A 25,589-nucleotide genomic window follows, 5' to 3' on the forward strand; every position below is an offset into this window, starting at 1 on the left:
TGAGCCGTGCCTTCCCTGGGCCTAAAAACAGACGCCATCCCAGGACGCGTAAACCAAACAACCCTCCTAACCACTCGACCCGGCCTTTACTAAGGCCAATGCTCAGAAATTTGTGGATCAAACCACAGCTTCATGCCAATCGTCCTCGAACTAGTCCCACTCAAACACTTTGAAAAATGATCATCATCAATAGTATAAAGCCATTAAGAAGCTAAGCAGCATTAACCTTTTAAGTTAAAGACTGAGGACCAACCCCAACCCTTATATTAGATTGACCCATGGAATAAGGACTAATATGAAGGAAGGACTAAAGGGAAAAGCCTCCAAATTGATCCTTGTTCCAAAACCAAGTAATCAAAATAAAATAAAACATTTCAGCAGTGGGAGATGTAACACGTTTTATAGCTACGATCAAAACTTGAAAGATGCAGAAGCTGTAACTTCCAACAAAATACTATTTAATATTTCAGTTTGGCCAATGTCAAAAATTTTGTAAAATGGCAGAGGGTTATTATAAGCTTAACCAGGTAGTAATTTCAATTACAGAGATGATCTTGGATGTTGCCACAAATGAGAATAAAATCTCTAGTACCTGGCATTTATATTTTAATTGAGAAATTTGGTCTTTCATTTCTATCTCTATTTCAATAAATAGAAAACATGACAAGCAGTTTCTTATCTCCTGTAAGGCGCCTTTTCTTTGCTACACCTCTGAAATCAATTCTTTCTATCTGCACCACATTTCAGACCACAAAGATCCTGATCATCACACTAAACCTCAGAATGTCATGCTGGTCTACCACAGTAGTTGACCTCATGCTTACAGGCTGTGTAGAGATAGAAAAAAGCAAGTAGCATTGATGTTTTTGCAAAATACATGCATTATTAAAGATGAGAGATAAAACCCATGCAGCCAAGAATACTGCTTATAAGCTCTCCCAAAATACAGATACATTTTTGGAGAGCTTACAAAATGGTCATGGAAATGTGAAACACAGTATGAGGGATATGATCAATAATATTGTAAAACTATGTATAGTGTCAGATGGGTACTAGACTTATCACTTCATAAATTATATAAATGCCTAACCACTACGCTATACACCTGAAATTAATATAAAATAATATTGCATATCAACTCTAATTAAAAAACCTACATGGTCACGGAGTGTAAAATACAGCATAGGGAATATAGTCAATGGTATTGTAATAGCTATGCATGGTGTCAGATGGGTGGTAGACTAGTTGAAGTTATCACTTTGTGAAGAGTACAAATGTCTAATCACTCTGTTGTTTGTATACCTGAAACTAATAACAAAATTAATAAATAAATAAATTCAGCCTAGAATTCAACAATTTTGATAGGCACAGTCAACAAAAGACTATATCTAGACAAGGATGTAAAAGTTTTGAAACTTTAAAGACAAAGGTATTGTTTTATGTGCTGCCAGAATTAATGCAGTGATAAATTGTGAAGATAAATAATTTTGAAACTCAATACCAAACCCATAGTGAAAGAAAGATGTAAGAGAAGCTTAAAAATAATTGCATTGAAATCAATATAACTTGACTGAAATAATTTTTTTTTTTACTTTAAAAAGTGAAAGTGAATATACTTCAAATTTTGGAGACAAAAACAATTTGTCAGCTGATAATCTCTGTTGCAAAGCCTAAAGCAAGAGACATTCATGAGCTTAGAGAACAATACAAGTTATGGGAAGATAATTGGCTCTAAATGTTAGCATACATGCCATTTTGTTAGGCAAAATATATTAATATAAAGTTATATAGTGTGATAAGATATAAAATTTTTCTTCCAAACATTTTAAAACCAGTTATAATAGAAATCTATAAGGATTAGGAAATAGTTTTAAGTCACTTCCTTAACTTTCATTAATATGAATTAAAGTAGTTACCTAGAAAAACAAGTAAATAAATAACATAATTATCAATAGGTATTTAAATATATTTGTTAAAATATTAGAGAATGACTAGCTAATGCACAACAGTATATTTTAAGTATACAGTAAAGGAAAATATTGAAAAATAAAAATAAATGCTACTAAAATATAAACAACTATTTTTATGTTGTTCATGATCCATCAGTTTCTGAACCTATATAATTATTCTAATTCAAGAAAATAATTAATCTCATTAATTATCAAATATATTTATAACAAGGAAATAAGAACAATTAAAGGTAAATTTCCAGCATGGCTGAGAATTTTTTTATACACACACACACGCACACAACACACATAAACAAACATATGACACACATATGTCCGTATATGAATATATATGTATGTATACAAATTCGTATATATGCATACATATATATGGTGTACACATGTAATATATATGCATGCATATATAAGATTAAATGAAAATGCCCTTAACTGTATAGAAATATACAAGTCATTGGCTAGATTAAAAAAATTCAAAATTACTTTGTTTAGAAGGCATCAGCTAGAAGCAAGAAGATAATTTAGACTTTACTGGGCTTGTGTGGATACTGGCTATTCTAACTATGGAATCAGGTAATGAATGTATAATAGGAAAATTAACTAAAAGATTGTAAAATTACTAAAAAGAATGTGGAATATAGAAAAATAAGCAAAAAACTCTAACAATAGGAATGTATGCATCAAGCAATATAACATTAAAATACATTAAAGAAAATAGTAAGCAAAGCAACTAGAATTACATCGAAATATAACAGCAATTTCAAATTCCAATTTCTAATTATCTTATTTACCTGGATTATTAGACCATTATATCAAGAAAATGAAATATTAAAGAAAACACAATAGAGTCAGTGAGTCTGGACTATAACAATGCATTAACCAGTTAACTCATAATAACATTATGTTTAGGAAGGAGAAATATGAATAGATATAATAAATGGGTTCATAAAATTCAAACCAAAAGGATTTGATTAATGGATTGATATCAAAATTAAGGGAAGTTTCAAGGTACATTCCCAGATTACTTTTCCCTGCCCTGTTCTATGCAACACTTTACATAATAAGTTTGAAGATAGCATACTTACCAAATTGAAAGAACAGTATCAGTCTGATGACAGAATTAGACTCCAAAAACCATTCACTTATTCATTCATTTATTCAACATTATTTAATAATTATTATGTGATAGAATCACTTATGAACGATGAGAAATCTGTTAAGATAAATTTTAATGAAATTTGTAATATGTTATAACACGTGGGATCAAAAGGTCAAACGTATAAACATAGGACTTGTAAAAATGATTTAGAAACCAATTTGAAAGAAATGTTAAGTGTTGTAATTGACAAACTGTAGAGTCAATAGGTACCAGGAAATCTAACATGAGCCTAGGCTGCATTTAAGTAAGGTCCAGCATAGATTGAAGTTGGAAAAACATCAACTTAATGGGCCAATAAATAAAGCCCAAGAATAATCAAGAACCATAATAAAATTCTGTAGTAGTCACTATGATAATTTTTTAAGTCAAACACCAATGGATTCCCTGTAGAATAGTTACAAATACTAAAAGAATATTCTTTGTATTCCATAAGCTGTTCCAAACATGTGTTTGTTTATGTGTGTATATAAATTAGTGGAAAAACAGCCAAAATAGCTCACAAAAATAATGAGTTAAGTACCATTTGTGAATTCAGATACAGACTAAACAAAATTCAATACCTGAAAATATTGCTCAATGATTAAGTACTTTTAGTGAAGAAAGACGTATTTAATATGTATAATTTTTTTTTTTTTTTTTGCATTGTGGAATCAAGTAAAATAAGTGTGTGTGTTTTTCTTCCCTATAATTCTGCTCTGATCTCCGTGAAAATTGCTGGGAAAAAATCATTTCATCAATGTTCTGGGGGCTTCTCCCCTTGCAGGATTAGTGGAGAAGGAGCAGAGATATAATATGCAAAGAACATTTAGAGAATCATCTTCTGGGTTTTATTTCTCCTGATCATGGATTACAGCCTCCATATTCCTTTTAAAGTCTGTGGTTTCACTGTTTTCTTGTTAAGCTTGTACGGGGATTTTTTTCAATGGTTCCCAAGGACTCAGTTGTAATTATCAGGACTGTAGGTGCTTTCCTTTCAAAATGCTATCACTCTTAGATACTGTGTGTTGGAGCAGAGAATGGTTCTGTCTCATTTAACAACTTTCCTCTAAACCTAGTTATTTTCCTTTACCTAAGGAAAACTTAGTACTTCAGTCCTTCCAATACTGGCCTAAACAGGACACTTTCTACATGTAAAATTCTCTATTCTTGGGCACTTTCACACCATCATTTTTATGAGCCCCTTTTCAAAAAAGAAAAAAAAATACTTTGTGACATTTGCCTTCTCAGTGCTTGGAAATGTGTCCTTCTGAATCTGTAAGTCTGTGACTTTTTATCAGTAGACACCTGTACTTCCGCATCTTAGAGAAGGGACCCAAAGACTTGACTTGGCAACCTTCTTAGGTGGGTAGTGGGTAAACTATCAATAGCAAAGATTTTTAACAAAAACTCAACATACAAATTCTACCACATGAAGATAACCATCATGAAATTATTAACTTAGAATGTTCCGTAAGACATATAAATTTCACAGGTATTATGCTATAAATTTGATACCATTCTATATTTATTATGCTGTGAAATAAATACATAAGGCCCATGTTATTTCCAAAGATATATAGAACAAAAATACACATTAATAGAATGCCATCATTCTAGTGAATGAATAAGCACCAGTCGTTGTTTATCAAAACAAGATACAGATAACTTACAACACAACCCTCTCATTATTTTGGCATTGGGAATTCATGCAATATCTAGAACATAAAAAAAAAAAAAAAAAGTACAAAAATACTTCAGTAAGAAACAGGAAATTATTATAGTACCTTTGGCAGATTATGACTGTGCCTAAAATATTCAGGAAAAATAAAAAATTACTAGAGGAAAAATATTAATCAAACTGGTGTATAAGTAATGTTCATATAGAAGAGTAATGGAAGCAATTCCTGTGGCTCCTACAACAAATTACACACACACACACACACACACACACACACACACAAATTGTAATGGCCTGCTATAAGATAAATTTATTTCTTTACAATTCTGAAAGCCAGATGTCTGAAATCAGTATCACTGAGCCTGAATCAAAGTGTCAGCGGCGTTGTATTTCCTCCGAAGGCTCTAGGGGAGAATCTGTCCCTTGCGTTTTGCAGCTTTTGGCGGCTGGCATTTCTTGGCTTGTGACCGAATCACTCAAACTGCCTCTGTAGTCACATTACCTTCTCTTCTGTCTGTATAGTGAAATCTCCTTCTAAGCACTCTTATAAGGATGTATGTAATTGTAGTTTTAGCCCACAATGACAATCCAGCATAATCTCCCCATCTCAAAATTGTTAATCACATCTTCAAAGTCTTTTTTTTTTTTTTTTTTTTGTACGGAAGGTAACATACACAGATTCCACATATTAAGATGTGGAGGTCTTTTAGGGACCATTATTCAGTACTCTGTATCATCTATTCATCTACAATAGGAACATAATTACCCAGAATTAGATATTACTTTATTTGGAAACACATTATTATTTTATAAAATTACTTGATATCCTGTCAGAGAAGTTCAGAAATAATAATTAAGAAATCTCTTCTTGTTTATTTTTTGAAAGTGACTGATAATTAAAGTCCTCATGGAATTTATCATAGAACTTGACAAATTATTAGTACAATTAAATCAGGAAGGTATATTAGTTTTGTCAATAATTAACATATTTTAAAAATTAATAATGACAAATTTACCACACAAACTTTTAAAATACATCAAAAATTTTAATTCTCAAAATCTTTTGACATAATAGTAAAACCAGTAAAAAAGACCAGTGAAAAGAAAACTAAAAATCGACTCTATGAATTCCAACTGTGATCAAAGAGGAATACAAAAAATAGAGAAGTATGTTTTATGTGCTTTAAATCTGAGTTTAAAGATTAATTAATTCTTCCATATGATGAAATAAACTGTAAGAGATATACTTAAGTAGAATTAATCTATAAAAGTAAAGAAAAAACAATGTAATATTATCCCAAACCCAAAGACATCTGATGAAAGAAATGATAAAATCAAAGCTGTGATGAATGGGTTTAAGTATACTATTTATGAAGTTTCATTGTAAAATTGTACCAAGAAGACTTTTGGATGCAAGCAATGGAAAACCTCACCTCGAATGACTTAAGCAATAACAATATTTAACTGTCTTATAAAAGGAAGTTCAGAGGTTGGCAATCCAGGCTGGTACAGCTCAATAATTTTACCAAGGACATTATTCTACTCCACTGTCAGCAATTGGTTTCTTTTTTTGACCATAGGCATATTGATGGCTGTACCACTTCCAGGCATCATGACTGCATTCAAACCAAGTATTCATGCGGGTGTTGATAAAAATGGGTCTTTCCTGCAATGGTTTTCTTTCTGTTTTTTTTTTCCCCCCAACAACAAAAAATAATTCCAAGAAGATTTTTTAGGAAACTTTATCTTAGTCTCAACAGCAAAAAATAGTTGATATGGCCACTGTTATCTTAAAAAAAAAAAAAAAAGTGGATGTCTGGGAAAGAAGAGTGAAATCTGTAGCCTTAGACAGTCATTATTAATCCCTAAAGTTGGGCACGTATCTCCCAAGCACAAGTGGTATGATTTATCCAGGAAAGATGGATAAAATGGTTATTGGTTAAGAACCAGAAAGTGTAAGGCATAAACCTATGACATTAGTGAAGCACATGGTGGATAGTATATTATGACAAAATAGTAAATCGTCATATGGATATCAGCAAACCTATGATGCTGAAGTACACCTATTAAATCAACAGAGATAAAATGGTGGTGTCCATTCATTTATCCATGTATTAATTTCGTTAGTAATTTATTACTGAATGTTTATATCAGGCACTCTGTTAAGTCCTAGGTATATATTTGTGAATGACATGATCTCTGCCCTGGTGAAGCTGAAATTTAATGATTAACCAAGTGACAACTGATTAAACTCTGAGAAATCTACTATCCTTATTTGTCACTGGTGGTATTTAAAATAAATAGCTGCAGTTTCCTTGGAGATAAATCTTGAAACTCTTAATAACATCTGTAAAACTATGCGCTCAATGCTATGGACATACTTCATTTTTTTCATAAGTTATGTTTTTCTGACATGTGTATCGTAATTTAATTAGACACTGGAAACAACCACATGTCTAACAGCAAGTGAACAATTTGTTACACTGTGTTTTATCTATACTTTAACATGCAACATGGCTATTAAAAAGTAAGATTTGGGACAATGAGTTCATATAGAGATGTATATATAAAATAACAGTACATGAAAAAGGTGATCAATTGACAATATATTGAAACTAAGTGTAATCTGCCTTAGCTCTCATAGATTTGAGGATGGCTCCTTTTATATTAGGAGGGTCTCCTTTCTTTAGTGAACCATTATCAATACCATGTCTTCTGGGACATTTTCTTTGCTTCTTCTCCCCCTATTTAATTAACTGACGTTCCTTTTCATACTAATACCCCTTTTAATAATTTCTGTTTTATCTGTTTTCATGATGTATCAAACTGAGTTATGTATGCTTCTGTCTCTGGTTTGTCAAGACTTCTTTGAAGGAAGAAGCAATGCCATCTATCTCTGTATTCCTGAGACATGTCATGTCATTAGTGTGTTCTCAATGTCACCAAATATGTCTGTCATAGGGAAGGTGCTCAAAAATGTTTGCTGAACAAATCTAGTAAGTGCTCTATAAGTGAGTGAAATGATTCTAACAGAATTTCAATCATTTCAATGATCTGAGTTAAATTTTAAATTGTTTAAAAAATTTAATATTCACTGCATGTTTTGGAGAAAATGAAACACCTTGACTGTTTCACATGCAAGATGTTCTAACAATGTGAAATTTAATGAAATAATATGTTCACAACTTTGAATATCTTTTTTTATGGCATATCCTGTTGTTTGATTTATCTGGAACTTGTTGTCTGGCTTATGAACGCAATATCACATCTGACTCAGCTTTGCTTGATTAAGCCTACCACATAGTTGGCCAGACTGGATGCTATTGATGTAGCTCGTTATCCTTAAACGTTATCCTTAAAGCATTCTTCTCTAGTTTATGGTCCAGAGTAATTGTATACTTGTTTCTTTATTTAAAAAAAATTTTTTTTTTCATCTACATGAAAACTAAACAGGGAAGGCCATGGTTATACAAACAATGAAATGAAAGAGTATCATTCTCTTTTATTCTTTCCTTCTCAACAGATTGCCAAAAAGGTAGTGTTCTCTGTTTTTGTATCCTTACATACAACAGACTGTATTTAATTTAAATATACTGAAGGTAGAGGCTTCTGAGTCTTCCACTTGAAGTAACCCTGGGCTTAAACAAGGGAATGGGCACTGAATGAGTGGTTAAAATTAAGTATGTGTACATACAAGTTAATAGCTATACTGCTGGAGCATCTAAAATCAACCTAAAATATCCCGGATCTCTATTCCAAAAAGTTAATTACAGTGCCAGGGCATTTCTTTACTTTTTTTCTTTTTCTTTTCATGGTGGTTTTGATGATTTATCCAATAAAGACAGCTATCTAGATTGCTTTAAATGAATGATTCTTAAAGGCTGCTGACAAATATAGCAAATCTAGAAAGTCTTTAATGTTGAATACACAATACTATTTTTACATGTGTTTATACAAATCCCCATGAAAAATTAAGCTTTGGCTCAGAGGACCTGGAGGTGTGTGTGTGTGTGTGTGTGTGTGTGTGTGTGTGTGTGTGTGGTGGCGGCAGAGGATGGAGGGAGTGGTATGAAAAGATACAATGCAAAGATGAATTCTATCTTCTTTCTCTTAGCCAAATGGTTTAGGTTTAACTGCCCTTGTTTTAGTTGGACCGGAATAGAAAAGCAAAGTATTTTAATCTTTTTCAAAACATACAGTCTTATGGAAATTTAAGTCAACAGCTGTTCAACTGTCAAGTCACCAGCTAAATTCAAGTCTGAGCAAAGAAGAAAATCTGTTTAAATGAAAGCTTATTTGAATGAAGGCCATGGGCTTCAGCATTTGTGTTTGGAGGGGAAAAAAGATTGTTACTATAGTAAAGGATCTTTTCCTAGGATGACCTTTCTTTGTTGGAAATGTTGGAAAATCAATATTCAACATGAAATCCAGAAACTGAAGTATGTCAGCTGTAGAATCACCAGAATATTGAGAGAATTGAAAACCACCAACTCATGAACTCAAGGTCAGAGACTTGGCCTAACACAATGCCTAGTATATGGAAGGTGTTCTAGAAAAATGTATGTTGGCAGGGTGAACAAAAGGAACAGTCAAAGAAATCAAGTGATCACCTTTCTTTCTTCCATTTTCTAAAGGCCCTATATGAGTATAATTGCATTCTACTTTAGAAAGATTAATGATAGTTGGCAGGATACATAGCTAAGTGAAAGGCAGACAAGTATTTGAATATTTTTTTAACAGTTCAGAAAATTAAGATATGAACTCTTGGTCAAAAGTGAGAATAGCTGTCTCATTATGTTACTGATGAATGGGTTGATTTTTTTCATATATATGATAAAAATCTGTGCTCATATGTGTTGCAGTTAAAAAGGTATGATAAGATAATGTGATTTGTTTTCCAAAGTAGGCTGTCTGGCTATAAGGTTTTGGGTCCAATAAATGTAACATCCTTGATGAAAACAGTGATTTAAAGACCGGACATTACATTTGTAGATGCAGAAAATCAATCGTGTTAATATACTAAAAACTTATACACTTACAATGATGATTCACACTAAAAAGACTTAGGGAGGACTGATATACAAATGAAATGGCAATGCATTAACTTATAATCTGATAGTTGCTTTAACTGCAGGTCTCTGTGCTCACATACCGCCGTGCACAAAGGGATTCTCCATCCTCATTGATCTCTTTTCGTTTAAATTGTTCAGTGCCTTGTGCATAAGTCTTCATGGTCTTTTATCCTGTACATTCTCTTGAATTTCCTCTACTTGCTTTTAGTGGACACAGCTTTCTATCAATCCTTTACCTCCAAAACTTTCCTAGCATAACCCTTAGAACTAGGGGCTGGGGGGGGAGGAAGAAATTAGCAGTTGTTATCCTATGGGCATAAAATCTCAGTTGTACGAGATGAAGTTTTACAGATCTGGTGTATAACATTGTGTTTACAATTAACAGTGTTGCTAGTTAATGATACCGGTCTGCATACTTAAAAATGTGTAAGAGGGTAGGTCTAGTTTTGTATGTGTGTGTTTTTTGTAACCACCACCATCACCACTGCAAATAAATTATTGACAGATTCATTATTAAAGATTATTTCACCATCTATGTATGAGATCCTTTTCTTCCCAAACTGAATAACATAATATCTAAAAGTTGTGTTCTGCATTTAAAATAAAATAAGCATTGGTTTTCTATTTACTATTGGTTTTGGCCCTCTAATTGGTTGTATTTACTTTATAGAAACATACAATTTAATGACCATTACCTTCATAGCTCTTCTGGTGTGATGGAGTTTCATTATACCTCTGTGGTTTCCTACACTATCTCTCAGGTTTATGATCCAAACATCGTTTCTTTCATAGCTGTTTAGTCAAGGAAGAAATTTTCATTATTTCCAGGGAGAGATAGGTGAGGCTTGTATTGTTGATTATGTTTTTATTGTTATTACTATTAGTTGTAGTAAACATTGATTATATGCCCATTGTGCATTAAACTAAATAGGATATTAAAAACTGGCATTCTTTCACAGGAAGCTTCTAGCCTTTAAAAACATGACAAACCCCTCCTCCTAAAAAATGTACAGTACTACTTAAATTTGCTTTATGGAACTATAAAACTTAGACGTGAAGAAAAGTTAGTTGTCAGCGAATCCAAATTTCCCTGGTAGGTTTGAGTTCCTATACAGCATCCCTTTGCTGTAACAGTTCCTGTTCTTTCTCAGGAAGCAAGATCCATTATTAGATAGCTCTAAATGTTATAGAGTCGTTTCTTCTCTTGAGATAAACCCAGAATAAGTTATGGGTGAATTTATCTAAGACAGGGGTATGGTCAAGATAACCCCTGAATGTTAGGGCCATTATTTTGAACACAAGACAGGAATTGTTTTTACTCAGTTCTCCATGTATAGAGGCAAAGAATCAGGTAATAAGATTATCAGTGGATTGTTGGGAGACAATTCAGCATGAGACAGGAGGAAAGTCATCTTCATGGTTGTCATTCTATGGTCTACAGTCAGTGTTTATTTCTTGGTTAGGATGGTAGGGAGGAGAAAACAGGTCCTGCTAAGAGTATTTGTTGTATGTAAACCTCTGAGTCATCACCAAGTTTTTACATTGTGTCCAACTGAGGATATTTTATTTAGAGGATATTTCAGAGTCTCTATGAAACTCTGATTGAAAAGAATCAATGGACATTTATTAGTATGTGGGTTTATAAGAAAATAACTATTTTGTTATCGTATTAGTTTCCTGGGACTGCCATCACAATATATCACAAATTTGGTGGCTTGAATAATAGACATTGATTGTCTCACTGTTGTGGAGGCTAGAAGTCCAAGGTCAAAGTGGTTGGTTTCTTCTCAGGGCTGTGACTGAGAATCTATTCCAAGACTGTCTTCTAGCTTCGCTGGAATCTTTGGCATTCTGTGGTTTGTAGACGAGTTACCAAAAATCTCTGTCTTTATAGTCACATAGTGTTTCCCTGTGTGTTTCTGTGTCCAAATTTCTCCTTTTTGTAAGAACACCAGTAGTATTGGGTTAAGGGTCCGCCATACTCTAGGATGATCTCAACTAACTACATCTGCATCAATTCTATTTCTAAATATGGTCATTTTCTGAGATATTGAAGGGATTAGGACTTCAACATATGAATTTTCAGAAAACAAAATTCAACCCATAACAAGTATATAAGCAATATGTTCAATACTAAAAAAAAATATTAATTAATTAAAAAACCCTAATCTGTGAGCCATGAGGATCATTGACAACTGAAATAGATGGTAAAGAGCTCCAAATAGACACTTATAAGTAAAATCTCAAATAAATAAAGCTGTATAACTATATAATTAACTGGGTAAATGTCAGGATTAAGCTTTCCTATATAATGATTTTGAATTCTTATATGTAAGAGAGTACTCACCTTGCAGCTTTAAATCTGTGTAGGATCCGCGTGCAACTGAAATAAAGTTTTTTTGTTTTGTTTGTTTGTTGTTGTTTTTTTAAGAAACATTACAAAGAGTTAGTAGCTATTATATAAATGAGGAGAAAAATGGTGCAGATAATCCAAAATAATTGATAATCAGACTGTCTTACTGTAATAGAATGGCAAGAGATTTATCTTCTATTGTATAGATTTCTTAGCTTGTTTTTCTATTACAGGAATTTTCCATAGCCAGTACCGAGAGATAGAAAATGTATGGTTATCCTATTTATTTACCATGTCACTTGGCACTTGCTATTTTACCTATGAACCTATAAACTGCAGATGTAGCATTCTCATGTGTAAAGTGGGATGAATAAGTTAATGCATAATGATGGTATGATGATACATACACTTTTCCCAGGAAATATTCCTAGTTCTTTAGTTTTTCAGTTTTTTACCTTCAGATTTTACTCCCAATTTCCTCATTAGGAATGTGGTTAACCGAGACCCCAACACATTCTGGTTTTGAAGAAGGGGTAGAGATTAGTTGTAAAGGTACATTTGCTAAAGAAAATGTGCAAGTTCACTCAACATGGAATATGCGAGATTCAGAAATAAAATTAATACCTTCTCAGATTGATTCTGTGTTTAAATATATTGTAGATGAATATCATGTGCAAAGAAAACAAGTCTTGAAAATCAAACCTAGAAGATTTGCAGCATATTTAAATGTTTGCTTGCATTGACCAGACCACACACCTCCATAAAAATCTTAAAACTCCTAGCACTTAAGATTTCTTTGCAGATTTACGTATTTATGCTAGTGAAATCATTTAATAAGTATCTGTTAATCAAATTTGCTGGGAGTAAAAAATACAAAGTTCTCTATTGCATAATAGCGATAAAAGGAGAAAGAGTGTCTTAAATGCTTTCAAGAAAACTTAAAACATGTTGAGTTCTATTATCAGTAACCATTAGTGCAAAAAATCATTGCAGATCTGGTCACTAAGCCCCGTTGAGATCACTTAGCTTTGTGTCCCAAGAATCTAATGATTATACCTTAGCTCAAATCTATAATATGGGGGGAAATAAGAAATAGACTTATACATTTCTAAAAAAAGAAAATTTCAAAATATTTCCTTTGTAAATGAGAGTGTACATCTTTTGTCTAAAATAAGATTCTCTCTCTCTCTCTCTCTCTCTCTCTCTCTCTCTCTCTCTCTCTCTCTCTCTGCATTTTAAATTTGTTAACAGAGCTTTAATACAATCAGTTTCCTTAATGGATTGGTTAGTGTCTTTGCATAATAAAAACTGACATGTTCTTTTGAACAGTTCTACCTGCAGTTTTGTTTTTGTAATTAGGCCTGTGAAAAGGCCATTTGCAAATATCCTTTATGAAATTACATTATTTGCTTTAACTTTCTTTTGTGAATGAGCTGTTATCTTTACCCTAAGCCCATTTCTGAATATCCTGTAATGTTAGACAGCCATCTTCAGATTTTTAAAAGGAAAAAGAAAAAAAATCTTATCTTTCGATTACACACAACTAAGGGAATCATAGTTGTTGAGACCATTCAAAATTAAACACAAACTTTTCAAATAAGTATGTGACCTATTCATTGGTACTCAACCTAAAAAACATCAGTTTTACTTTTTATTGAGTACATTGCAATATTTCAAGATTCTACATCATATTGATTTATTTACTTATTCATCATCTGTTTTCTTTGTTAAAATATTTTTGGCACAAGTGCAAAATAAAAGATATTTTGTTAAGTTGTGTATGCAAATACAATTACAAGCATGACATCCGGAAGCATTTGGTCATATATTTTCCCTTGGTATTCAGATTTGTTTAAATATTAAACATAGAAGGTGTGAGTCCACAACCTCCTATCTGTAGTTCTCAAGTTCCAAAACTGGGAACACTGGAATTTTTTTCATAATCTCCTTAACAACAAAACCTGAGTTCATGTGACTCAATCTTGTTGTAACACCTGAGGTCATTCCCACTTAGTATGAACAGGCCCATGTTTCACTGCAGAAATGTTAGTGTTTTCATTACTGACCCATTGGAAAGATTTAAGATGAACTCTCCAAAATTCTGAATTCCTAAACAAATCTGGCACCTGGGATTTCCAATGAGAAACTGAGGACCTGTGTTTTCTTTCTTTTTTTCAAGAGGAACTTATACAACTTTATAAAGGTCACAAAGGTATTTATCACAGTGTGATTTTATTTGCGTGTTTGCTTTTTTCTATAGGTATGAAGTTTACATCCCGTTTTGTAGATAGAGAGACCTTTTGGAAGACTGAAATTGTTTATACAAGAAGATTTACAGCATTGCGATTACCTTAGGAGAGAGTTTCCACATGCTCACAGTGGTAAGTCTGAAGGTCTAATTTTGGTAGGACTGGTCTTAATTACTGTTGGTAATGGCTATAGGTGTTGTTATTATGTGGGTTATTGGGATAGTTCATTTGTGACAGGCATATAAATCATTAAATATAAGTGTCTTTATGGCGTGAAAACATAATTCATTCTGCCATGGTGATGCATAGGTAAGGGAGGCAGGGATTCTCTATGGTCATATGAGGTTTCGGCTTCTAAGATTGAAATGTTCTAAGTTAGACAAAGCAGGTCTCCTGAGAGGCAGTTTCATTATAGCTCTGATGTTAGCCACATTTCTCTGATAGACAAAATTCTCATTTTCCTGGTTGCATTCCATTGGTCCTAGCCCTTTGCACTACTCTAAATAATTCACTATTTTAGCTCCGAGGAAAAGGCTCCTTTCATTTCCATTTCCTGCTCTCACATGATTCAATAAAACCTTCAGTTTAAATTTGCTATTCTTTAATATCTTTTAATTTTATTCTTTGGACCTCAGTCTATGATTCATCTACTTTTTAATACCCTGAATTTCCCTTACAAACATGGTCAGGGCTACTTAATGAGAATAATAATACATTTTTACCCAAAAGTGGAAACAAATGCAGCGATTTGTATCTTTCTTGATAACAGTTCTAGAATGTTATAGTTTTTTTTTTTTTTCTGTCAACAGCCAGCTGTTTTCCAATTGCTGCTGAGACAACTAAAATCTAATAAAAATGATGACTATAATAATTAAAAGCCAAAAAATTGCTGGGTATTTTTTCCCCATTTAATAGTTAGAAACACCAAACTGACTTTCTATTCTACAATTAACTAACACTTGACATTTTATTGTTTTCTTTTTTCCTTAACTGATCTTTAAATCACTGGTTTTTATCACTTACATATCCTAATGTATCTTATTTAGAAAACTTCCAACTCAATCTTCTTGTATTGCTGCTATGTTTTTCTCTTACCCTATTTTCATGTATTTTAATGGTATTAAGGGAAATTTATTGAAAATTTATATACCCCATTTTTTATTTTTTATTTTTTTGTATCTTGTGCTGGGTAAATCACTTACAAGATAGGATAGTGAATGTCACATGAGTTCTACTCAGCTTGCTACACTGTGAAGAAAACATATATATAAGCAACTAGAAAGGATACCATGTCCTACAGCAGGGGCGAATATGTGTGGGAGGGGAGGGGTCATGAGATATGAAGAGATAAGTGTAACTAGTGTCAGACTTCCAAATAAAAATTATGACGATGAGGTCACTTTAAATTCACTTGCAAACTGGTTAAAATTAGAGTCAATGCTGGGATATGCAGTGGACTCAAAATGACCACAAGATACTTTCAACTTCTCCAATTAAGAGACGTAGACCATTTTTATGCCCTTGAATCTTGGCTGGACTTGTACCCTGCTTTGGTCAAAAGAATGTGGTAGAAATGAAAATGATGTTCTGGTAGTTCTAATCCTAAAACTCAACAAACTTTGCAATGTCACTTGTAATCATCTTGAAACCCTGAAATGACCAAGTGAAAAACCTGAGTTAGCTATCTGGAGGATAAGAGGCTGTGCTGCAAAAGGGGCCCAGGGGATAATCAGCCACACCATCACACAGAGTCCCAGGTGAGCTGAAAGATGACACTGACCCCATCAGAGACCAGGAGAATTTTCCTGCTGAGGTCAAACTAAATTTCTGACCATGAATCGCGGGCAGCGGATTTCTTTTAGGATGGGTTTGTTAGGCAGTAAAGGGTAACTAATGCGGACGGAAATACACATGGAGACAGACAGGGTAAGGAACATCTCGTCTCACAGAAAAAATACTTTAAAAGTGTGTTTTTAGGATAGTAAAGTGTTGGCACTTTCTATGGAGGTGAACACTAGTCCCACTCTAGTGCCAATTGTACTGTAATCAAATTAAGCTCTTGTTTGCATAGTTTCAAATGGTAGTTTGCATCCAAAATATTCGACCCTGTAATTAAAAATCTTCATTTAAAATGGATTTTTAAAAAGTTAGACATTTAAAAATAATTTGTAACTACGTATGTGTGTGATGGATGTTAACTAGACATATGGTGATCATTTCTCAATGCATACACATAGCAAACCATTATGTTGTGTACTTGAAACTAATATAATGTTTTATGTCAATATGTCACAGTAAAAACATAATAAAAAGTTTCAAATAAACATTTTAAAAGTTCAAAATGTTTATTTGAAACTTTTTTACATTGGAAGAATCATATCAACAAAATGATTAAACTTGCTACTTGAAAAGATCAGATACTGATATGCACATTTTACAATTTTTTTAAGTTTAAATTTTATTTGCATCAGAGTAATATATGTACAAATGCATTTTCACTCCTATTGACTACTGATTTCTACTTCCAAAGCCAATCACTTGTAAGTCTTTTGGCTCTTCTATTTACTTTTATTCTATTTGCTTTTACTTTCTCAAATAGCATACTTATAAATAATACATTTTGATTTTTTCAAATTTAGATATTATTCTTTGATTTCTTACCATGGGTGAAGAGGTTTTAGCATTCACCTATATATACATCAAAACTTCAATCACACATGCTTCCCCTTTCCCCCAATATATTGCTTTGAGTTTAGTTAATATTCAGCATTAAATTAGGATTATGACATAAATATTCTTTTCTTTTTTTTTAAAGATTTTATTGGGGAAGGGGAACAGGACTTTATTGGGGAACAGTGTGTACTTCCAGGACTTTTTTCCAAGTCAAGTTGTTGTCCTTTCAATCTTAGTTGTGGAGGGTGCCATTCAGCTTCAAGTTGTTGTCCTTTCAGTCTTAGTTGTGGAGGGCGCAGCTCAGCTCCAGGTTCAGTTGCCGTTGCTAGTTGCAGGGGGCGCAGCCCACCATCCCTTGCAGGACTCGAGGAATCAAACTGGCAACCTTGTGGTTGAGAGGACGTCCTCCAACCAACTGAGCCATCCAGGCACTCAGAGGCAGCTCAGTTCAAGGTGCAGTGTTCAATCTTAGTTTCAGGGGGCGGAGCCCACCATCTCTTGCGGGACTCGAGAAATTGAACTGGCAACCTTGTGGTTGAGAGCCCACTGGCCCATGTGGGAATCGAACCAGCAGCCTTTGGAATTAGGGGCATGGAGCTCAAACAGCCTGAGCCACCAGACATAGATATTCTTTAAACTAAAACCATGTGATGTGTACTTTCTTTCTTGTAATCTTTTTATTTTCTCTAAAGTTTGTAATTGCTTCCATTATTCATTTTTTTCAGTCTTCAATGTCCCTATTAATAATTTATTACCAAATTCCCTGTACTTATAAAATTTGTCACAAAATGATAAAACACATCTGGGAATCACAAAATTCAACTTTCTCTCCTTGTTAGAAAAAAAAAATAAGACTGTTATTTTCCTGTCAATATTGACTTGTTCCTCTCTGGGTCTAATGTACAACTCATATCCTTGACTTAGAACTCCTTAATCACAATGCTGGGAATTTCTTTTATTCTCTGACAGGTTGGAGGTACTGTTTCCTAGATCGCAGGTCTTATTTCTTTCTTGAGTTACTACCTTATTTTGTGTTGAGCCTATCCTACAGTAACTTCATTAGAAAGGATGAATGGAAAGAGAATTGCCTTGATGTAGAAATTGAAAAATTCTCTACACCCTGCAGTCTATGTGAATGGTGATGCCTAAATATGGGCAGTGCGCAGTTTGCACAAATATATTGCTACCTCTGACATCAAAGTAAATATTTGAGACATTGTCCGAATTGTTTTAAACCTATGCTCACATTTGATTGTTATTTATTAGTGGATATAATATTACAAAATAGAAATCATTTTCCCTCAGAATTTTGAAAGCATTGCTTCTAAGTGATGTAGTTTCTGATCTTGATATTTTCTGAGCTGAAAACCTAATTTTATTTTTCTGCAATTATTTAGAAACTTTAATCCCTGATTTTCTAAGATTTCTAGTGATGTAATTTGTCATAGTTCTCCTTTTATTTATTTTGATGAGTGTTTCAATTAGTTCATCTTCAAATATATTTTAATAAATGTGAGAGCTAGTTCTCCTCTCAGTATTCTCTAAGTCCAGATTTTTCCCATCTCTTCTTTATTATTTACTCACGTATTTATACGAGGTTTAGAATAAGCTTGTCATTTTACAAAAAGAAATTTTTTTGACATCTTCAATTGGATTTGTTAATGTAAGATTTAATAGGGAAATTATATTACTTGAATAATTCTATGCATACCATGGTTTCTCTTAGCATGTGTTTACGCGTTCCTTTGTGTCTTCCAATGACATTATACATTTTTCTTCATATACATTTTTCTGTTTAAATTTATTGCCAGATATTTTATTATTTTTTAGTCTATTGTAGTTTTAATTTTTCTCAGTAAGTGTTGTTGCTCATACCTCATGTCTAATATTTCTACATAATGTTTTTCTATCTACCCACTAAATTATATTATCACATACATTGTTGTATCACGAATTATATATATTCTATTGTCAAAGAACATTTGGTGTTTTCAGTTTGGGTCTGTTATGAAAATTTAGTTTGCATGTTCTGTGTAAAGTTATTACTTGAACAGTTATTTTGAGCAGTTATCTCCTTTTACTTGAGTATGTACCTAAGAGTGGGGTGGGTGAATCAAATAGTAGGCATATGTTTCAATTTAGTAATTAATTCCAAATAGTTTTCCAATACGGCCATACCAATTCCCGCTCCAGTCAATGATGTAATAGATAGAACCCTAGTTGCTCTAGTTGTTTCACATCTTTGCCAATATGTGGTATTATCAGACTTAATTTTAGCCATCTCAGTGGGTGTGTTGTGGTACCAGACTGAAGTTTCCATTTGTACTCTTCTGATGGATAAATATGTTGTGTTGATTGGACATTTGCATATTCTATTTTCTGCAAGCCCATTTAAGTCTTTGCCAAATTTTTATTTAGATTTTTTGACTTTTTAAAGCATAAGTTGTATATACATACTGGATGTGAATCATATATATATATATACAATGTTGTTTCATTATAACATTGATGAGAAGAAAAAAATCCAGAGAGGTCACTGTCTGTGTGGAGTTTGCATGTTCTCCCCGTGTCTGCATGGGTTTTCTTCAGGTATTCAGGTTTCCTCGCACATCCCAAAGACAACCGTATTAGGTGAATTGGTGCCTAAATGGTCCCAGTCTGAATGAGTGTGGGTGTGGGTGTGAATTCATCCTGTGATGGAAGAGTGGGTCTCACCTTTTGCCCTGAGCTGTGGGGAGAGGCTCTGACCGCCCATGACCCTGAAGTGGAATAAGTCAGTTGGAAAAGATTTCTCTTACTTTTATTCATCTTTCTTAAATGTATGAGTAGCTCAGATTTCTTTCAGTGTTTAATATTAGAAATGTTTTAGGTCTTTATTTAGAAGTTAGGGGATGTTTTCGTAACCAGAGTTATGCCATAGGAACTTAACTCTGTTACATCAATTAACCTATGGTAAAATTGGCTTTGTCATTTGTTGTTTTGCTTAAAGTTGAAGTTTCCAAGAACCTATGGAAGACATCAAGTGAGAACTTACTATACTGAAAATGTATTTTCCAATCTTTGAATTGTTATTTTGCTTTCTTAATACTTAAATCCAGTTTATTAACGGTTTTAAATTGTAGGATTAGTGATTTTTTCAAGCTATTTACCCAATGTCATGGAGATACTATGCATTTTTCTCTACAAGCTTTAGTTTCTTAATTGTCATATTTATATTTTCGATTTATCTTGAATATTTTTGAATGTACAGTATGAGTTAGGGAGTGTATATTCAATTTATTTTGTCCTCTTTGTACCATTTATTGAGAAGATCATCCTTTCCCTAACAGAATTGTAGTGAGGTTTTTGTCATAAATCAGGCGGCCTGTACGTATGCGGGCCTGTTTCTAGACTCTGTTGTTTTCCATTGTCTATTTTTCTATCCTTGAGGCAATACCATAGTGTCTTATTATTATAATGTTATAATAAATCATTATACATGGGATTGCAAATTTTCTACCTTTGCACTTCTTCAAAATAATTTTGGTTATTCCAGGTACTTTGAATTTTCCTATTATCACCTTGTTGGTTTACACATGTACACACACACACACACACACACACACACACACACGGTATTGGATTTTTACTGGGTTCAAATTGAATCATGAAAATTAACACTGGTTGAACTTTTTTTGCTAAGTATTTTTTATTCACTAATTTTCACAGTACCTCTGTGATTTGGGTACCTTTTATTGTCGTTCAACTAATAAAGAAACCGAGACTTTTTTTTAACCCAGGTAAGAGTCAGTTTACATTAAATAATACAGATGTGATTAGCTCAAACACTTATTGTACAACTTATCGAAAACTAGTGTCTTTTCCAGGATTTCTGTGAAATCTTTTACTTCAGAATGCTGAACTAAAATCTGAACAATGAACAGAATAAATAATGTGAACAGTATTCAAGCATATTTGACCTTGGAACTGGAGGACAAATAATGGTTCTTACTATCAGTTTAACACTTTACAGACTATTTTTTGTAGATATAATAACCTGACAAAATGTATCTTTTTAAATTATTAGTGATAATATGAAGTAAACTTGTCATAATAATAATTACCTATCCCTACACAACAATAAGACGTAACTACAGCATTTATACTCATTTAGTTCAAGAGATTCTGTGACTGGATTTCTACTTTGCTAATTTTTAAAAGAGAGTAGATGAGCAGGATGTAGGACATATTTTATATTTCTCTCGTTAAAAATTTGTCTTTCTCACATTTTCTACTTGACTGATGATACTGGGCAAAGGTGAGGGACTGATTTTTGAAAAAAATTTATTTTAATTAAATCTGATAACTTAATTTCAACCTTAGCATTCTAATGGTACCAAAACAATTAATGGATGATGGTTTCTGCTGCAAATAAGATGCTAAAATGTTCTTAAGAAATGCAGTATTTTCTCTGTTATCTTTTTATTTCCTTCCTGGGTCATTTCCTTAATTTCTTCCTCATGTAGCTAATCATTTTTGGTGTCCAGTATTGTCTCACTGCCCCCTGGATGTCCACAATGCAGTTGTGACTCAGTTCATTTCTGCTGTCCCCTACAATCTACAAACATGCCATGTTCCAGGGCCACTACTGCTAACTATGAGGGAATTTTAGAAACCTCATTCTCTGGTTTCTAATTCTCGCAGCAACTTTTTGACTTAATTATTTAATCAAACTAAGTTAATATTATACACTTAGGATATTTAGAAGAGGGCCTAATTTTTATAAACATTAAATTTCATAGGAAATGGAAAGAACTTTATTACACAGTTACTATATAAACAGATACATATTTGACATATATTTGTGTTCATTTTATTATTTCACGTAACCTCTTTATTTGAATGCATTAATGTATTTTTCTATTGTTAATCCCAAAACAATTCTACCAAGTTTTTTGAGAGAAAGATTTATATCTTCTGATTCTTTACCTTCACTCTTTCTCCCCAACATTTAACCCTTTGCAAAACTCTGGTATTTACATGATAGAAAGTACACATTTTTAGTTAGGTCTTGGATTAGGTAAAAATTATAATGGTTGTGATTTTTTACTCTGTATAGTTTTTTGTGTGTTTTTGTTGTTGTTTTTAATAGTTTTTAAATTGATCTAAATGCTTATTTCTGTCTGTTAACTCCATCTTTGGAGAATTAGTGGCAAAGGTTATTCTTAGAGAGGTACTGAGGTGAACATGTGTAGTACCAGAGAGGAAATAATAAGAAATGAATCAAAAATCTTCATATTCAGAGTATAACTGACATTAATTAACAAAGAAGTTCCCTATGAAAAGCGTGATCATTCTATATAAGAACATAGGGAGAGAAAATTCTTATCTTTAGTCATTGATATATCTTCACCACCTAGAACAGAGTCTGTGACCTAATACGAACTCAAAAAATAGTACTTGACTCATTGAATTTATCTTTCATTTATTGAATTGTGATCATGCTGCCCAACAGGGTTTGGAGTTGTTTTTACAATTAAACATGTCTCATAGGGAAATCAGAGCCATAAGTTCAGGAGGAAGGAAAATTCAGAAGAAAACTGGATAAATTAAGTTTATCATCAGTCTTCAGGTTTATCTGTTATTTGAAAAACAGTACCTTCCATAGGTAGCAAGCACCTTCTCAGGGCAAAGTCTGAAATGTAGAGTGAGGTGGTAACAAGAAAAACGATCAGAATCAGGAGATCATGTGGACCATTCCCACATAATACCTTAAATAATAACTATTAATAATATTATAAAACTAACTATTGTTGTTATAATTACCATTTTTAGCATGTATATGTGACAGTGTGTTAATCACTAAACCCCTTATAAATTATTATACTCATTTTTTAATTTATTAAATTTCTAGGGGTGACAATGGTTAGTAAAATTATATAGGTTTCAAGTGCACATTTTTATAATACATCATGTACATATTGCACTGTGTGTTCACCCATTGGTATAGAAGATAAATCTGAGACAAAAAGTATTAATATATAAAGTGCATGAGGTCACACAGCTAGTGAATGGTGGAGCCATGATCTGAAACCCAGGCATTGGAGTCATAGCTCTTATGTTTTTAAGCACTAAGTAATTCTGTGTCATAAAAATAAAATCTCTGATTATTTATATATTTTCCTCAGGTTTTCTTAGTTCACTGTAGTTTGACTTCAACTTGAATCATAAAAATTTCTCAGGGGTTGAAAATTAAGCTTTCCCACCTCTCATGCTCTATCCTTTATACAAAAGATTCCCTGTTACTCTTGGAGATTTGGAGCAAACTATTGCTGGGCAGATACTTTCAAAAAGTGTTAAGAGTATTAGAATCGATTAACCATCCTCAGAAGCTTTAGCTCTGCGAGATGAGCATCTCAAATTACATAACCTAGGTCCCTAAATAATGGAGCAATGGATGTATCATGGTTTGGGGGAAAACTCTCAGAACTGCGTAATGATTTCTAAGAGAAGTTATTTAGTTTGAGAAAGAAAGCAGAAGCCATTAAATGCTCTGTACCCTAGCCAGGGGATATTTCTTTCTTTATTCGTGAATCACTGAATTCTTAATACTTTTATATATTTATAAACCATCACTCTTATAATTATTTTTTAATTATTTTATTTTATATATCTACATATGTATGTGTATGCTTTTACTGCTCAAATTTCCTTCTGTTAGTTTTTTAAAAAGTTTTACAAGTCACTCCATTTTTCCCCAAGATATTTGCTTAATACTGAAAATCCTAGATTTGCATGAAGAAAGAAAAAGTGCCTGCTAAGTACTGTTATGAAAGTAGGTGACTTCTTTAACTGGCCCTGGGCTGTTCTACTGCTTTCCCTTTAAATAAAAGGAAATACTGCAGGCATTGCAACTTTCTAATATCTGATGCCTAGAAAGTGTTAATCTGCAATTAGTCAAGTAAGTGCTATTTCTGGAACATTAAACATTCTTGTTTGGTAGATTGACAATCTGTTGAAAAGGGAAGACAGTCTTTTGAGGAAACTATTTGTAGTCCCCGGATAACGTTGATTAGTATCTACATTTGCCAGTGCCTGGGAAAAGGGAAATCATTGTGAATGGCTCAGATTGCATATAAATATGTTGATGAATATACTTGACAATGTTGAAATATATTGTTTTCCTGTAATTGAAAGAAAATTATCTGCCAACCTAAGGAAGGGGATAAATGACAATGGAACACAAACTGGTTTCTTTTTTGTCCTTCTTTATTCCCTTTCAAAGCTCATATTTCTACTTCTCTGCAAGATGACCTTGCCTTGCATGCCCATAGCAGATTTTAGCCTCCCAGACACCCTCAAATGGCTCTGAAAATTGCTGTGAAAAGAGATTTGCCCATTTCCTGAGAACCAGAATGTCTCAGAAGCTGTGCACACATGGGAACAGTTGAGCCTCTGGATTCACAAAGCAGTTTCTCATTTCTGATAAGTTACTCTTTTTGTACCTGCATGTGATTCTTTCCCAGAGAATAAAGAATCTGTGCAAGGAGGAAAAGAAGAAAGGGACAATTTGAATCTATTGAGACAATCTCCAAAGCAGCATTTGATGAACTTGGGCTTTGAGAAAGGGCTGAAACTGCATTAGTTGGTGGCAAATGTGAATTATCGTTGTTTCATGTCAAGTTGTTCACATCTTTTGATAACATAGTGGACAATGTGTACTCAGAGTATTTATCATGGCACTTAACCCACTCTGAAGGACAACAACGCAAATACCCTGAGGGAGAGCTTCCATTACCAAGCTATCCAATATTCATCTCGCCCTAAATGCAACCTCTAAAGATGAAGTCTTATTTAAATAATCAGTTCTAATCACCCCACCAAGCAGTGACTGGAAATGACTCCAAAGAACAAAGGAGATGGATAATCAACTTTGAAAGAGCCCTTTTTATCTTAATTCTGAAAGTACTTTTTCTCACTCTCATCCTCTGTGCTTTGCCAGTACATACTATAAATAAACATGCATCAGTGCATGCCACTCGTAGAACTTGGGGATTGTATCAAAGCCTCCATGGGGGATTGGCATTTGTTTAGCAAAAGAAAAAAGAATAAATAAATAAAGATCATTGAATTATAAAAAGCAATTTCTAATGTAGCTTAATATTCATGATTATTTTATTAATCAAGTCAATTTTGCATTGAGTGGAGAGGAGATTTGAGTATGTTCTCATTGTTGGACATAGGTCAAAGAGTAAAAATTTACTCATGGTGTTAGAACGTTTAAAATGGAAAAAAAGAAAATGTCTGGGAAATTAACTGGTTATCCTGACATTGCAAAACGCCCAAGTCTGCATTCATAGTGAAATAAACACTGTCGAGGGCCTGGAAGAGCTCCATTTTATGACGAGATGTGAATTACCTTTGTGTGTTATTCTTTATTGATCAAGAAACTTGACAGTAATGGAATTCTGCTCCATTAT

General features: G+C 33.1%; 1 long non-coding RNA gene across 1 annotated transcript in view; it reads left to right on the plus strand.

The window, feature by feature from the left end:
• LOC141570517 (uncharacterized) overlaps positions 1–25,589 on the plus strand; it is an 861,799-nt gene that overhangs the window by 128,803 nt on the left and 707,407 nt on the right. Inside the window, exon 4 of the long non-coding RNA XR_012494572.2 lies at positions 14,469–14,589. This is a non-coding gene — a long non-coding RNA (uncharacterized LOC141570517). The remainder of the gene's footprint in view (positions 1–14,468; positions 14,590–25,589) is intronic.

Source organism: Rhinolophus sinicus, chromosome 3 (assembly GCF_057876585.1).
Source record: "Rhinolophus sinicus isolate RSI-liver-muscle chromosome 3, RSI-T2T, whole genome shotgun sequence".
NCBI lineage: Eukaryota > Metazoa > Chordata > Mammalia > Chiroptera > Rhinolophidae > Rhinolophus > Rhinolophus sinicus.